The sequence below is a fragment of the Equus asinus genome, chromosome 4, assembly GCF_041296235.1.
Source record: "Equus asinus isolate D_3611 breed Donkey chromosome 4, EquAss-T2T_v2, whole genome shotgun sequence".
In the NCBI taxonomy this organism is placed as follows: Eukaryota; Metazoa; Chordata; class Mammalia; order Perissodactyla; family Equidae; genus Equus; species Equus asinus.
This window is the reverse complement of record NC_091793.1, coordinates 35783728-35797703: the sequence shown is the minus strand read 5'-3', so window position 1 is coordinate 35797703 and position 13976 is coordinate 35783728. Positions and strand designations below refer to the sequence as shown.

Here is a 13976-nt window from a genome sequence, read left to right as displayed (position 1 = left end):
GAGCCTGTGAGTTTCTCTGGGTTGCAGTTTGGGATGCCTTGTTCCTAAGGTATGTACCTGCCTATCGCTTTGGTCCCCTGATGGTCCTTTCGAAGATTTCTTCCTCTCAGCTGCTAGGTTGCTTCAAAGGGAACTCTGGCTTGTCCTTTTGCAGATGGCGCCAGAGTTGGGTCTTCTGTGTTTGTTGGGGGGAGAGGGGGGTTGGGGGTGGTATTCGGAGGCAATGGAGAGCAAGTGGAATTGGCCCCAGCTGCCTCTGGAAAGTCTGTTAGTGAGCAGGCATGGAAATTTACCTGACTTCCCTGTTGGAGTTAGTCCAAACCTGCTCAGGTGTTTCTGGGGCGAACAGGATTCCAGCCAGGCTGGCCAGCTAGTTTGACCTGCCGGGCACTGGTGGAGCAGAAATGAAAACTGGCGGGGTTACTTGTTTGAACTCCAAATTCAGGGGTCAGCAACCTCCTTTTACGCTCAGTGCTCCCGGGGTGACTAAGGCAAGCAGCTGGCGGGAGATCTGTAGGTCTAAGTAAGGTGTGTTAGAGGGAGAATCAAGATTTAGAGACGGAGGGCATTAAAGATGGAGAGCATCTTAAAATGTGATTTGCATACTACCTGCTTTAGGATGAAGGAGATGGATGCTTGCTAGACATGCAGCTTCCTGAGCTCTCCTTCAGACCTGCTTATGTGAATCTCTGGGACTGGAGCTCAGCAAGTTGCATTTTAAACCTCCAGCACCATCACCATAAGGCCTATGTGTTAAGCCCCTACCCTGTGTGGGCACTGTTCTAAGCCCCCGGAGTACAGTGGGGAGATGACAGCCAAGAGCCTTGTTCTTTTAGAGGCCACATTCTAGTTGAGAAATGAGACAGTAAAGAACTAAACATACCAATAATTTTGGATATTGATGAGTGCTATGAAGAAAATAAAGCAGGATAATGAAATGGGGAGCAAATCGGGGGATGAAGCCATTTTATTTTGCGTGTCAGGGAAGACATTTCTGAGGAATTGACATCTGGACTGTGAGTCACGTGATGAAAGGAAGCCAGCTCTGTGAAGGTTCGGGGAACGGTGTCCCAGACTGAGGGGCATCAGATGAAAGGCTCTGAGGCAGGAACGGGCTTGGCCTGTGTGAGAAACAGAAAGACGACTGTGAGCGGAAGCAGAGAGGAGCGTGTCCGGGGCGGGGAGAGTGGAGTGAAGTGAGGTTGGACACCAAGGTGGGGCTCAAGTTCTCTAGGGCCCCGTTGGCCATGGTAAGAAATTTGGATTTTAGCCCAAATGCAGAGGGATGTTATTTAGATAATTTTAAGCAGAGGACTAGAATGACATGCTCTGGTTTATTTTTTGAAGATCAACTTGGCTGTTGTGTGTGGAGTAGATGCTGGATTGGGTATGGAATTGTAAAGGGAGGCCACCTTAGTGTGCAGGGGTGATGGAGAGAGGTGGAGAGACAGGCGGTGTATACTGGAGGTACGGTCAAGTGAACTTGCTGATGTGGGAGGAAGAGAGAGGTGGGAATCCTCTCATGTACACCTAAGGTGGCTAATCATTGTGTGTGTGTGTGTGTGAGAAAGAGCAATGGAGAAGAGCAGGTGGTGCGGCCTCCGTTGGAATGCCCCCAGTGATAATGGGAAAATCGCAAACACTTAGTGAGCGTTTACTGTGTCCTTGGTACTGTGGGACATCAAGAGTCCTGTGAAATAGTAACCATTGTCACCATTTTGCAGACGTGATAAGAAAGGTTGAGTATCTAGGCCACTCAGCAGGTGTTGGAGCTGGGCTTTGAACCTGGGTTTGCCTGGCTCTTGCCATTTCGCTCTGCTGCCTGCGCACCGCCCGCTCCTGCCCCAGACCATTTCTGGTTCGGGAGAAGCAGCTGATTTAGCAGGTTGGCAGATGCGTGTGGCAACCTTTGGACTGGTGTGAGTCAGTAACTGCAGAGGGAGGGCAGACACACCTTAAGAAGGGACAGTGCTGACTTTCCTGTGGTCTTCCGGAGGGAAGGCGGGTGCAGAGGGAATGTAGAGAGGAGGAGCTCCGAAAATGCCCAGTCTCTGGGTTTCTCTGAGGAGGGGCTGAGATGGTGCATTCCTAGTCTGCCCAGTCCTTTCAAAGAGGCTGACTCTTCCTTCACCTCTTCATGCAGCCAGTTCATGTTTTGTTCTTTATTTTCACCTCCACAATGAGCTCTTTGCTGTGCAGAGCCAGGAGTTTCAGGATTGATTACTTAAAAATTATCTGTATTAGAGTTAGAAATCAGTTGTGGAAAATAATGATAATGGTAGCTACTGTTTATTGATTGCATTCTCTGTGCCAGGCATCTCTTGTCTCCTGTGTGATCGTAACAACCTTTTAAGTTAAAATTAATAGCTGATGCATTTACATAATATAAAATTCAAAAGATAGGAAAACGTTTCCAGTGGAAATTACCCCTCGTGTTCTGGTGGCCAGCCAGCTGTTCCCTTTTCCCAGAAGTAATTAATGTTGAACCTGTTTCTCGTGTCCTTCCAGAAATAATTTATGCAGATACGAGCAGTTACATATTCATCCTGTTTTCTCTTTTTTATACACAAATATAAATGGGAGCGTATAAGTAAAATGTTTTACACACAAATGTAAATGTAGTATATAAGGGCACTTTGCTTTTTTCCTTCGTATGAGATCAGTATTTGTAGATCTACCTGGGTTTTTTTATGGCTGCATGTGGGATGCCTTTATATGGATATACGAGAGTTGGTTGTTTCTAGTCTTTTGCTGTTACCAGCAGTGCTGCAGTGAATAATCGTAATATACGTGGTTTGACAAGTGTGCAAGTGTATCTGTATGAGAAATTTCTGGGCCAACCCATATGAGCATCTTTACCCTTGCTAGGTGAAGCAGCACAGTATGGGGGAAATATATATACGTATATATCCGAGTATAGCGCAGGCTTAGAGCCGGACTGCTTGAGGTTGAAGCATGACTCCGCCATTTACAAGCTGTGCAAGTCACTTAACCTCTCTCTGCCTCAGTTGCCTGATTTGTAAAATAGGAATAATAACGGTACCTGCCTAATAGGATTGTTGTGAATGTTGTGTCAGTTAGTTTGTGTTGCATAACAAATCACCCCAAAACTTAGTGGCTTAAAACAATAACTGTTTTACTCAGCCCCAGAGTCTGGGTGGCTCTTCTTGTCTGGGTCGGCCCAGCTGAGCTCAGCTGGGTTCTCTCATGCGTCTCTGGTCACCTGGTGGCTCAGATGGTAGCAGGAGGGTCCAGGCTGGCCTCACTCACATGTCTGGTAGTTGACAAGTAGATGGTGTCTGGGGACCTTGTTTGGGATGGCCCGTGATCTCTTATGCTCCAGTGCATTAGCTCAGGTCTCTTCATATGGTGGTCTCAGGGTTCCAGAGAGCAGCGAGAAATGGCAAACCCCAAGCACAAGCATTTTTCAAATTTCTGCTTGCGTCACATTCGCTCTTGTCCCATTGACCAAAGCAAGTGTCACCGCCAAGCTCGGAGTCTGTGTGAGAGGAGACGCCAAGGACAAGGATACAGGGAGGGGAATCATTGCTGCCACTTTTGCAGACAGTCTCCCACCAAAATTGAATGAGGTAATATTTGTAAAGTGACTAGTGTAGTGCCTGGCACATTGTGAGTGCTATATGGTGGTTAAATTAAAAAAAAAGAGAAATTACCAAATTGCCCTGCGTCTGCACCTCCTCCAGCAGTGTGTGAGTGTGCCCGTCCCCTGACACTGTATCAAAGTGCTGTATCTGTGGAGAGACAGGTGATCTTGTTCCCATTTCACAGAGGGAAAAAGTCATGCCCAGAGATGGTAAGTCATTTTACTGATGTAACGTCCAGGCCAAACAAGAATTTGACAGGGCTGGCCTGTTGGTGTAGTGGGTAAGTTTGGTGCAGTCTACTTCAGGGGCCTGGGTTTGTGGGTTCTGATCCCAAGTGCGGACCTATACCCCTTGTCAGCCATGCTGTGGTGCCATCCCACATACAAAGTAGAGGAAGATTGGCACAGATGTTAGCTCAGGGCGAATCTTCCTCAAGCAAAAAGGAAAAAAAAAAGAAGATTGGCAACAGATGTTAGTTCAGGGCTAATCTTCCTCAGCAAAACAAACAAAAAAGGAATTCGAATCCTCCTTCTCTCTGACTCTAGAGCACCTCACCTTGTCCTGCCACTCTAGACAGAGGTATGACTTCCGTGTCCCTAACTCTACCACCCACCGCTCTCCTGCCCTCGCTCATTTCATACCCCTCATTTCCCTTTCCTGTTTGGATCTCACTGGGTTGAGAAGAATCTGTCAGTCTGTTGAAGTGTTTGACAGTGATTTTGATTTCACCCGGGCCTACTGAATTCAAAGGAAGGCGTCCACAGAGATAGCGGGCTCTGTTATGTCTGTGAAGGGACGATAAAGGGAATCCTGCCACTTCACCTCTTTTAGACTGAGAAAATAGATGAATCTGGCCTTATTTTGTTTACTGTTTCTTCCTTTCTGTTCCTTACATCTTTTTGCTTCACTTTCTCCCTTACAACTCAGGATCTCCATGCCCAGGGGCAGGTGTGAAAGTAGGAGACATGATTTCTTGGTGGTTCAGGGCTCGGTCTCTGAAGACAGATTGCCCGGATTCAGACCCAGCTCAGCTGTTTAGTCGCTGCACGACTTGGCTTGGTAACCTGCGCTGGAGGGTTTTTCTGAGGTCTGGATGGCGATCTGTTCAGAGTGCTCAATTTTTCCTCCAGAGCAGGCTGCTTTTGCTTCTGCCTTCTCTGTTCTGTTTCACACCCTTTCTTCTCCCAACCTGTTCCACTGCCCCTGGATATGTCCCTTCCTCTAAGTGCCTTATGTGTAATCAGCTCCTTTCATCCTCACAGCAAACCTATGGAGTAAGTGCTACTTTATTCCCCTGTTCAAGTGAGGAAGCTCGAGGCTCAGTGGCTGAGGGATTTGCCCAGCGCACCAGAGCTAAAAAGTGGGGTAGCAGGGCTTTGAAAGCAAACTTTCTGGCAGCAGAGTCTGTGTTCTTAATGTTTATGCTAAGAACAAAAAACTAGGGTGGAACGTTGGGGATTTAAAATTGAGAGCTTCTGCTCTAGGTAAACTGCTGGTGAACTCGCATCCTTGGCAGAAGCTGGCTGCACCCAGCTGTGCCTTAGACCCAAAATCCCAGCACAAAAAAACAGAAACCTTCAATCCTTTTGCCAGAAGCCTTTCCACTTCAATCCCTGTAATCCTAACGAGACTTCAGACTGTGCCTCCCTCGTAGCTAAGGTGTGACTGTTAAAATACGTGGGGCTTTTTTTTTTAAGCTTTGAAAATCAAGCTGGCTCGTTCTGAGTCTTGCCATCTCTTGCGCCTTTTGATGGACTGCCTCTCGGTGGCAGACCATGTTTGCCAAAGCAACAGGAGAATAAAACATAAACACTGCAGATAATAAATGACTTTCTGAATTTAGAATTGTGCGTATCTTCAAGTTGAAGGGCACAACTGAGGCTGTTTCATAAGCTTTGTTTGCATGTAGACTAGATGTAATGTGGTAACACTCATCAAACAAATATTTAAAAGGAACTGGGAGTCTGTTGTGAGTGAGCAAGCCGGCATGGCCGGGATCTCCTCATAGAGTTTGCAGTCTATCTAAGAAGATAGTTAAGCAGTTCTGTGAATTGTGATGTACCGCAAAAGAAGTTGTTGCTAGGAGCTTGTAGTGGGAGCTCCTAACCTAGTCTGGGGGCTTCATAAAAGCCTTCCAGACCAGGTGACCATTTAGCTGGGTATGGGTAAGCAAGGGCAGCTGGAGACAGAGGAGGATGGCATTCCAGGTGGGATGAACAGCAGATGCCAAAGGGGAGAGGGGAAGGACACATTTAAGGAAGCGGGATGCAGTCAGCGTAGCTAAATGGGTAGAGTGCAAGGGGTAATGGCAGAAGTTGAGGTTGGAAAGATAGGGAGAGGCAGGGTCATGAAAGGCTGTGTAAGTCCTGTTGAGAAGTGTCTTAAGGGCAACACAAAGCCATTGAGAGGTTCTAGGTAGATTTTTCAAAATCAAATATTTGTTTCAGAAGGCTGCTTTGGCCACAAGGTAGAGAATGGACTGGAGGTAGGAAGACTGGTTAGGACGCTGTTAACAGTAATCCAGATGCCCTGGACTAAGGAGATGGTAAAGGGAGTGGAGAGATGTATTCTATTCAAGAGCTGTTGGAGCAGCAGCATCAGCAGGACTTAGAGAATGATAGGATGTGGGGTTACGGGAGGAGACGAGTTAAGAATGACAGACTCCCAGATTTCAACAGTGGTTCATCAAATCTGTTGTACATAAGAATCAGTTGGGGAGCATGTTAAAAGTGCGGGTTTCTGGGCAACCCCTAAGCTGTGGATTCAGTAGATCCATGGTCAGAGACCGGAATCTGCAATATCTAGTAGAGTAGACAATACTACAACCCAGCTATCTCACCGTTAGGTATATGTCTTAGAGAATCGCTAGCACTCTGTGACTTACATTTTTTTTAAAAAGGAAATATTTAATATATAAAAAAAGTATAAAGAAGAATACATTGACCCTTAGACACCCAGCCCCTGGTCTACGCCTGCCGGGCACTGTTGTTTCCAGCCAGCTACAGCTAAAGCTAAGTGATGCTCAGGACGTCAAAGCTTCCTGTGGTCCTTCCAGCATCATAAAAAGAATGCATTTGAGAGCAGCCGGCATTGATAACAGCTTTGGTAAATACGGTATTGGCTGAGTCTGTTGTATTTTCAATTAAGATTTTAGCTTTCACACAGCAGGGCTTTAATAGAAGTCATAAGCCTGTGAGTAGGTCGTTGAGAACGTTGAATACCTTTTTTAATGAACCAAATAGCAGGACTTTTGCTGCCATTCCAGGATTTTTTTTTTTAAGTTTTCTTCTGTCTCTCGTCTTTCCGATACATAGCTGAAGATAATTCTTTTTCCTCGCAACACCGTGTTATTCCCTCCACTCCATTAATTACTACCTTAGTTTTTTGGTCCCTTATAAAGCTTTTTAATCCTAGTAATCCAAGAGATAAACTAGTAGGTGGAATTTTCTGTTCTTTATAGTAGGCTGTGGTCAAAATCACACACATTGTTGACAGGATACGAAGAAATGAGACACATATCCCAAGGAGACTGGCCACGGCAAAAGGCGGTGTGATTGCTCTCTGCCAATACTTCATGCTTCCCTCAAAATGACCTCTCCAGGTTTTGGCAGCGGGCTCTGGATAACATCATGTTTCTGTAAATCAGCTCGGTTGTGCAGATATGATTTAGCTATTTATCCCCCAGGACGACAGGATGTTGGTTGATTTAGATTTGATGTTTAGAGAGAAATGAGGAGGCCAGCCCTACCCACTGCTTGCCTCCTTGTCGCGGGGTACAGGGACACGTTTGCCAGTACACCAAGATGTGAGCTTCCTGGCTTCGGGTTGACATTTACAAGGCATCTCCCATGAAAGAGATGAGCAGGAGACGGCATGGTCCAAACCATGGCAAGGCCTTCAGAGCCTTGCAGAGGTAGAGGACGCCACAGAGGTTCTCAAGAAAAGCAGTGAGTTAAATAGATACCTCAGCAGAATGGTGAATAAAATAGGGCAAATATGTACACATAAATGCAGTAAATTCCCATCTGTCCGGGTTTGTGACATGCCACGTGGTTACTGCCTTTTCTCAAAACTTCTTTCATCTATTCAATCATCCAACAAACAGTCACTGAATGCTGACTGGGTGTGTTTTGAAATTGAAAGCACTGAAAGCACTGGGGATTATGGTGAACTAGGTATCTCCTCATGTAGCTTACAGTCTGGAGTTTACAGCTTAGGTAATAAACAAAATTATAGCCGCTGCCCATTAAAAATACCAAATAATTGGGGAAAGAGGGAGAGTTTTAACACATCGATGTTCTGGACAATTGAGAATTACCATTTACACCTTAAATGGCTTCTCCAGTTTCAGATAAGTAGACATACCTGTAAGTAGTCTATTTATAAATGAGTAAACCGAAATCATGGTTCTGTTCATTCAGAAAATGTTTGTTGAGGAGCAGCTGTGCTCTCATTACTGTTTTAAATAGTGGGTTATAAAAGTGACAAAATTCCTGTCCTTAATGAGCTCACCATCTAAGTGAGAAGATGAGAAAATTAACAAAGAGCTTCCATATAGGTGATCAAGGCTTTCATGAAGGATGAAAAAAAATCTAGAAGAAGGGGGATGGGGCAGGTAATGCTGGTTGGAAGGAGGATGGCAATGAAGACTTTGAGCTGAGTCTTGAAGAATGAGTAAGGCGATGCCAGGCAGGCCAGGGGTTGGGGAGTTCACGTCAGATGGAGGGAACATCATGTACATTCCCAACTGAAAATAGTGCCTTCAGGGTGCACAGAGAGTGCATCTGGGAAGCAGCCAAAGATAAGCCTAGAAAGGGAAACAGCCACGTCTTGAAGGGCTCTGTGTGCCCTGGCAGTGTAGCTGGACTTTATCTGGCAGGCATGGAAAGCCTCTACTGTGTTTTGAGCACGATTGGATTAAATGATTAGATTTGCCTGTTGAGACTCAGGCTGAGGTAGTGTGCGCTTCCTAAGGTGTGGCTGAAGGTGTAAAGCCCAGAGGCGGGGAGGGAGCTCCAGGTAAGCAATGATGATGCCGTGGCGGAAGGATAATAATCGTCAGGTGTGCTTTGAGTTTGGTTCCAAATCAAAGAGAGTTTAATTGAAAATGAAAGAAACATATCTAAAAAGAAGTCATACGTTACAATTGAATCTGGTCTCCTCACTTAAAAACGAACAAAAACAACCTAGAATCATATTACAAGAGAAATAAAACTGCTTGTGCCTTTTGACCTGGTAATTCTATTAAGGGATTCCCGAGAAAACAATCTAGAGAAGAGAAAAATAACTTTGTTCAAAGAGGTTTTTAACTATACTACTCAAATAGCCAACAGATGAAAATAATCCAAATGTCTGAAAATAAGGGATGTTGGCCAAGTGTCATCTATCAAGATGACTGAATACTACATAAATATTAGAATAACCATAGCTATCCATGGGAACATGTATGGGGGAGAAGGGAAGACTCCAAAACAATATATACACAGTGACCACTACTGTAAGTTCCTACTATGTTGGCCCCAGTGCTGGGTTTTGGGAACACAAAAATAAGCCAGACACAGTCCCCGTCCTCTGAGATCTCCTAGTCCACTGAGAAAGCCAAAGTCTTACAATTACAACAATGCCAGGAGTTCTAGACCGAGCTGGGCACCATGAGAGCCCAGAAGAGGACTTTCCCAACTTAGAGCCTACACACAACACAACACAGCACAAACGTGGATGTTGAAATCAGTGGCAGAACTCAGTTGCAAATCTAGATGACCCCAACATGTACTTGTTAGTTTTGTTAGATTGTCCTGGACATGAAAACAGAAATTGTAGAATTTATGATCACTCAAATCCTCAAGAATATTTGCATGGAGCCCCTTAAGAGTCCTTGGACCCTGGTTTGAGAAACGAAGAACTAAAAATAGAAGAGTGGCCATGAGTAGAAGAGAAAGAAGACAAAGATTCTCCCCACAGTATTTATCTCCTGATTAGGATTGAGAGAGAGAGAAAGAGTCAGAGATGACATCGAAGATTGAAGCCTCAGCCTCTGGGAGAATGGCAGCAGGGCTCCCTGAAATGAGAAACCCAACGAGAAGATCAAGTCTGAGAGTGAAAAGTAAGTTCCTTTTCTGACTTACTGAGTCTGAGGAACATTTGGGAGAAGAGAGGTAGCGGTATTCAGGACTTGGCTGGAAATTTCTCTCTGGAGATTTGGAGCCGTAGGGTAGAGACTCAGTGTCCTGTCACCTTCTGAAGTTAGTTGAAGCTGGAAGTGGGTGCTGAACAGTAGGTATGAACTAGCTAACTAACATCACTAAATGTAGAGGATATACCCCTTTCAATCTCTCAAATATTTGTTATACATTTACTTAATTTCAAAGTAGTATCTCCATCAAGTTAATAAAATAATAATAAGTGGAATAAATAATAAAGGGTAATAATAAATTATCATAAATAATAAATGATGGAGTGAAGGATCAGGCTACGCACAGAGTAGATACATTGATATTTTTGCATGGGAAAAATTCTCTACTTTTATAATGAATATAATTTGGAGATATGATTTGACTAATATAATTAAGATGAAAGCTAGCTTTTTGCACAGTGGTATATTCATGACCATCTTTCTACCAAGCCTGTGAACTTCTAAGGGACGGACTATGGAACCACATCTCACGTAAGTTTCTAACACGGTATCTGGAAAATAGCAAATACTTAATATTTGTGGAAGGAATTTTGCAAACGGAATACTTTATGTGGCTCCCAGACGTTGGAAAGTTGTGCAGTACTGTAAGAGAGCATTTGTATGTATGTACATACTGCTGAGTTGTGTTGAAAACAGTTTGGGCTGCCAGTGTGGAGGTGCATGCTTCCACTCATTTGAAATCTACAATTACTCATATGTAAATTAGCGGCAGTGCAGAAAATGTGAGAAATTCAGAATCAATTTATCTTTTTAGTACTACTGAGATTCTTTTTGTGTTTCTGATCTGTATGTGCCAACACTACAATTATGTTATTTCCAGAAATAACTTGAAAAAAAACATTTTCAACGATGAGTTTTGAGTAGCAAAACTGGAAAGGATATTGCCAGTCTGTTGTACATTCGTGGTGTGCTGAATCTCAATGCTCTTTCTTTCACAAACGTGCTTCAATGCACAGAAGAAAGTGGAAACACTGTAAATCTCAGAGCCGCAGAGGGAGAGCTGAAGGAGGAGAAACACAATTTGGGGTTCATCCCCTGGGTTGGACGTCAAAACACCAGTTGTCTCTCTGTTTCCACTTGCTGAAACAGACATTCCCGAGAAGGTGAAGTGAAGGTAATTCTTCTTCTTTCTGACCCTCTCTTCCGATTCCCTTATGGTCTATGAAGACAAATGACATGAACTTTTAGGGGGAAAGTTGAAGCTAGAATTAAGAGGAAAGTGTTTGGTTTTTAAAAATCCGCCCGCTGAGGCTTATGAACAAAATGGAGCTTTCCAAACACGTAATAATTACCGAGGGCACCAGTTAAGAATATAACTTCCAGGTCCTCTCACAGAATCCTGATTCAGGAAGTTTGGGGTGAGACTGGGGATCTGTATTTTCCCGAAGCCTCCCCCCCCCCGCCTACTCCCACAAATGTTTCTAATAACAAGCCGGTTTTGTGAACCATGCACAAGAGACTGCACTCAGACTTAGCAAATAACATAATGGCTTTCCTATGGACGGCACTTCAGAGTTTGCAAAAAGCGCCTTCTCCTAAACTGTTTCATCCCCATTTCACAGATGAGGAAAATGAGGCTCGGAGTGGTCCAAGGTCACAAGCCTGTTTGTGTCAGGCAGTTCAGATGCCACAGTATAACGCTGCCTCCACTGCACCGTTATTCCAGCACCAACTTTCTGAGCACTGGTGAGCTCTAACCTGATCTTGGTTCTCATTTCACAGAGTGCCCATGCCTCCGACCAGCTATAACTGTGGTGTGCCTGGACAATTCTTGCACCCATCCATAGTTTAGAAAGACCTTCTGCATCCCAATTAACCACTTTTCACTATATAAGCACTAAAAAAAACCCTATTCAAATAGAACTTGAATAAATTTGTAGAATACTCACCTTGTAACACGCTAAAAGTAATTTCATTTTGGTAACTTGTAATGAGAGATTATCTGAAGATAAAGGAAGGAAACAAATGTATCCGTTTGTGCAAAGAAAGCAATGTCCATACCCTCCCTTCTAATTTCTGTAACATTCTGCTGCATGCCAGTTGCTTTATTTTTATTTCAATGCATAATTCTAAATTTCTAGTTAATGTAACTTACCAGAATCCCAAAGGATAGGAATAAGATCCCTTGGAATGAGGAAAGAGAGCCGTGAACATTAAATAAAGGTAGGTAGGGCTGTGTGTGTGTGCATGCGTGTGTGCATCTGCGGCAACTGAGGCAGGCAGGGGACTGACATCTTGGTTTGGGGTGCGTTTCTGGTTTCTGCCCATGTAGCTCTGCATAACCCACTGAGTTTGAGGATGGGCTGTGGCTGAAATGGCTGATTCACGTACTGGAAAACAAATTGCAGACAAACCTGGAACAAAGGGCATCTCTAATGCTGTAGGCAGATTATGCGCCACAGGCCAAATCCAGCAACATGATTTTTTGATGGCCCACAAGTTAAGAATGGTTTTAACATTTTTAAATGATTGAAAAAAATCAGAAGAATAATATTTTATGACGTGTGAAAATTATATGAAATTCGGATTTGTGTCCATAAATAAAGTTTTATTGGGACACTGCCATACTTATTCATTTTATGTATTGTCTAAGGCTGCTCTCATGCTTCAGTGGCAGGGTTAAGTAGTTGTGACAAGAGTCTGTATGACCATGAAGCCTAAAGTATTTGCTCTCTGGCCCTTCAAAGGAAAAGGTTGTCAATCCCTGGTTTAGGGGCTCTGTTAGGTTGCTTCCTGAAAACTGACTCTGATCTAGCCTTCGTTTGCTGAATATGAAATAAAATACTGAACTTAGAATCATCTCAGATATATTTTCTTTAATATTGACCCAAAAAGCATCCCACAGTCTAGTTACTTCTGCCTGAGTGTCCCAATATTGAATTGAGACTGTTCCTGTGGTTTCCTGCTCCAGAAGTAGGTCCAGGAGGGGCTTCTGCACGTTCAATTCCATTATTAGGATGACAGGTGCGTAAAGAGAGGCAGCCGAGTGTGCTAATCCAGCAGGACCCTCTGCGTGGGCTGTGTTTGAGCCTTCCCATTTTTTTGAGGAATGGATAGCTTTACCCTATTAGAAAATATCTCAAGCACTGTTGCCATTTTCTCAGCAGCATTCTTCAAAAATTGGAAATGCAGCATGTAAAGCGTAACTCCAGGTAGAACGGCGGGAGCTCTCTTCCACTGAGGGTCGGGGGGCGACTATCTGTAGTCCAGGCACATCGGGTCCGTTATCAGCAGCCTAATTTCTGCCATCGCTGAAGCAACACAAATTGGAAAGCATTCGCCGTTGTTGCGCCAGTCAGCTAATTCAACTGTCAGAACGTTTCAGACCCCGCAATTTAGACTGGGAAAAGTGGGGTGCCTCAGTCCATGGCAGTGCCCATTGGACTATTCCATGTCACAGCTTGCTTGGGAGTAGGAAAAAGAAATATCCTCCATTAAGAAATTAGTGTTTGTGAACACCCTGCAAAGCCAAATAATAAGCATATAGGTTTAGAATAAAAGTAACCAGAGTGGCTTATTATTAACATTCCAGGTACATATTTTAATTTGTGGCTTTTTCACACATGTTGATTGTTGATTCAGCTCTTTTTTTGTTTTTTAAGGGTTTGACGTTGGGGTTTTGTTTGGCTGGTTGTATGTGTTGGTTCAACTCAAAGTATTTTACCCACGTTTCAACCACCACCTCATCCAGCCCTCTTTCCCAGCATTTTTACCTAAACCCTCTGTGAGTGACAGTTTCCAGTTTCATAACATACCTAGTCCTTAGATTCCGAGGTAAGAAAGAAGGTGCCCTTACACTGAAGGAGTCTGCGCTTGTTCCCCTTTGACAACTTGGATATGCTTTAATGAGCCATCATTCGAGTCTGAATTCCAGCTCTGCCACGTATGGTTTGGAGGTGTGTGAATATGACGCTTCATTTCCCTGAGCCCCAGTTTCCACCTGGAAAATGGAGTTAATACTGCTTAAAATGATGGTTTCAACTCCGTAAACTTACTTAAATTCATTGAATTATACACTTGGCATTGGTCAATTTTATAATATGTAAATCATTCCTCGAAGTTATTAAAAAGTTAAATTTTTTTTTTTTGGTGAGGAAGATTGACCCTGAGCTAACATCTGTTGCCAATCTTCCTCCTTTTTTTTTTTTTCTCCTCAAAGCCCCAGCATATAGTTGTAT

The 13976-nt window shown here is 43.9% G+C and overlaps 1 protein-coding gene and 1 long non-coding RNA gene across 3 annotated transcripts in view; one reads left to right on the top strand and one right to left on the bottom strand.

Moving 5' to 3' along the window:
* The window catches only part of LOC139045052 (uncharacterized), a 70541-nt gene extending 66498 nt beyond the window's left edge, over positions 1-4043 (bottom strand). For both annotated transcript variants that reach the window (XR_011502640.1, XR_011502639.1), the window contains exon 1: positions 58-4043. This is a non-coding gene — a long non-coding RNA (uncharacterized lncRNA). The remainder of the gene's footprint in view (positions 1-57) is intronic.
* Positions 1-13976, top strand: part of TMCC3 (transmembrane and coiled-coil domain family 3) — a 241331-nt gene that overhangs the window by 1315 nt on the left and 226040 nt on the right. The window lies entirely within an intron of this gene.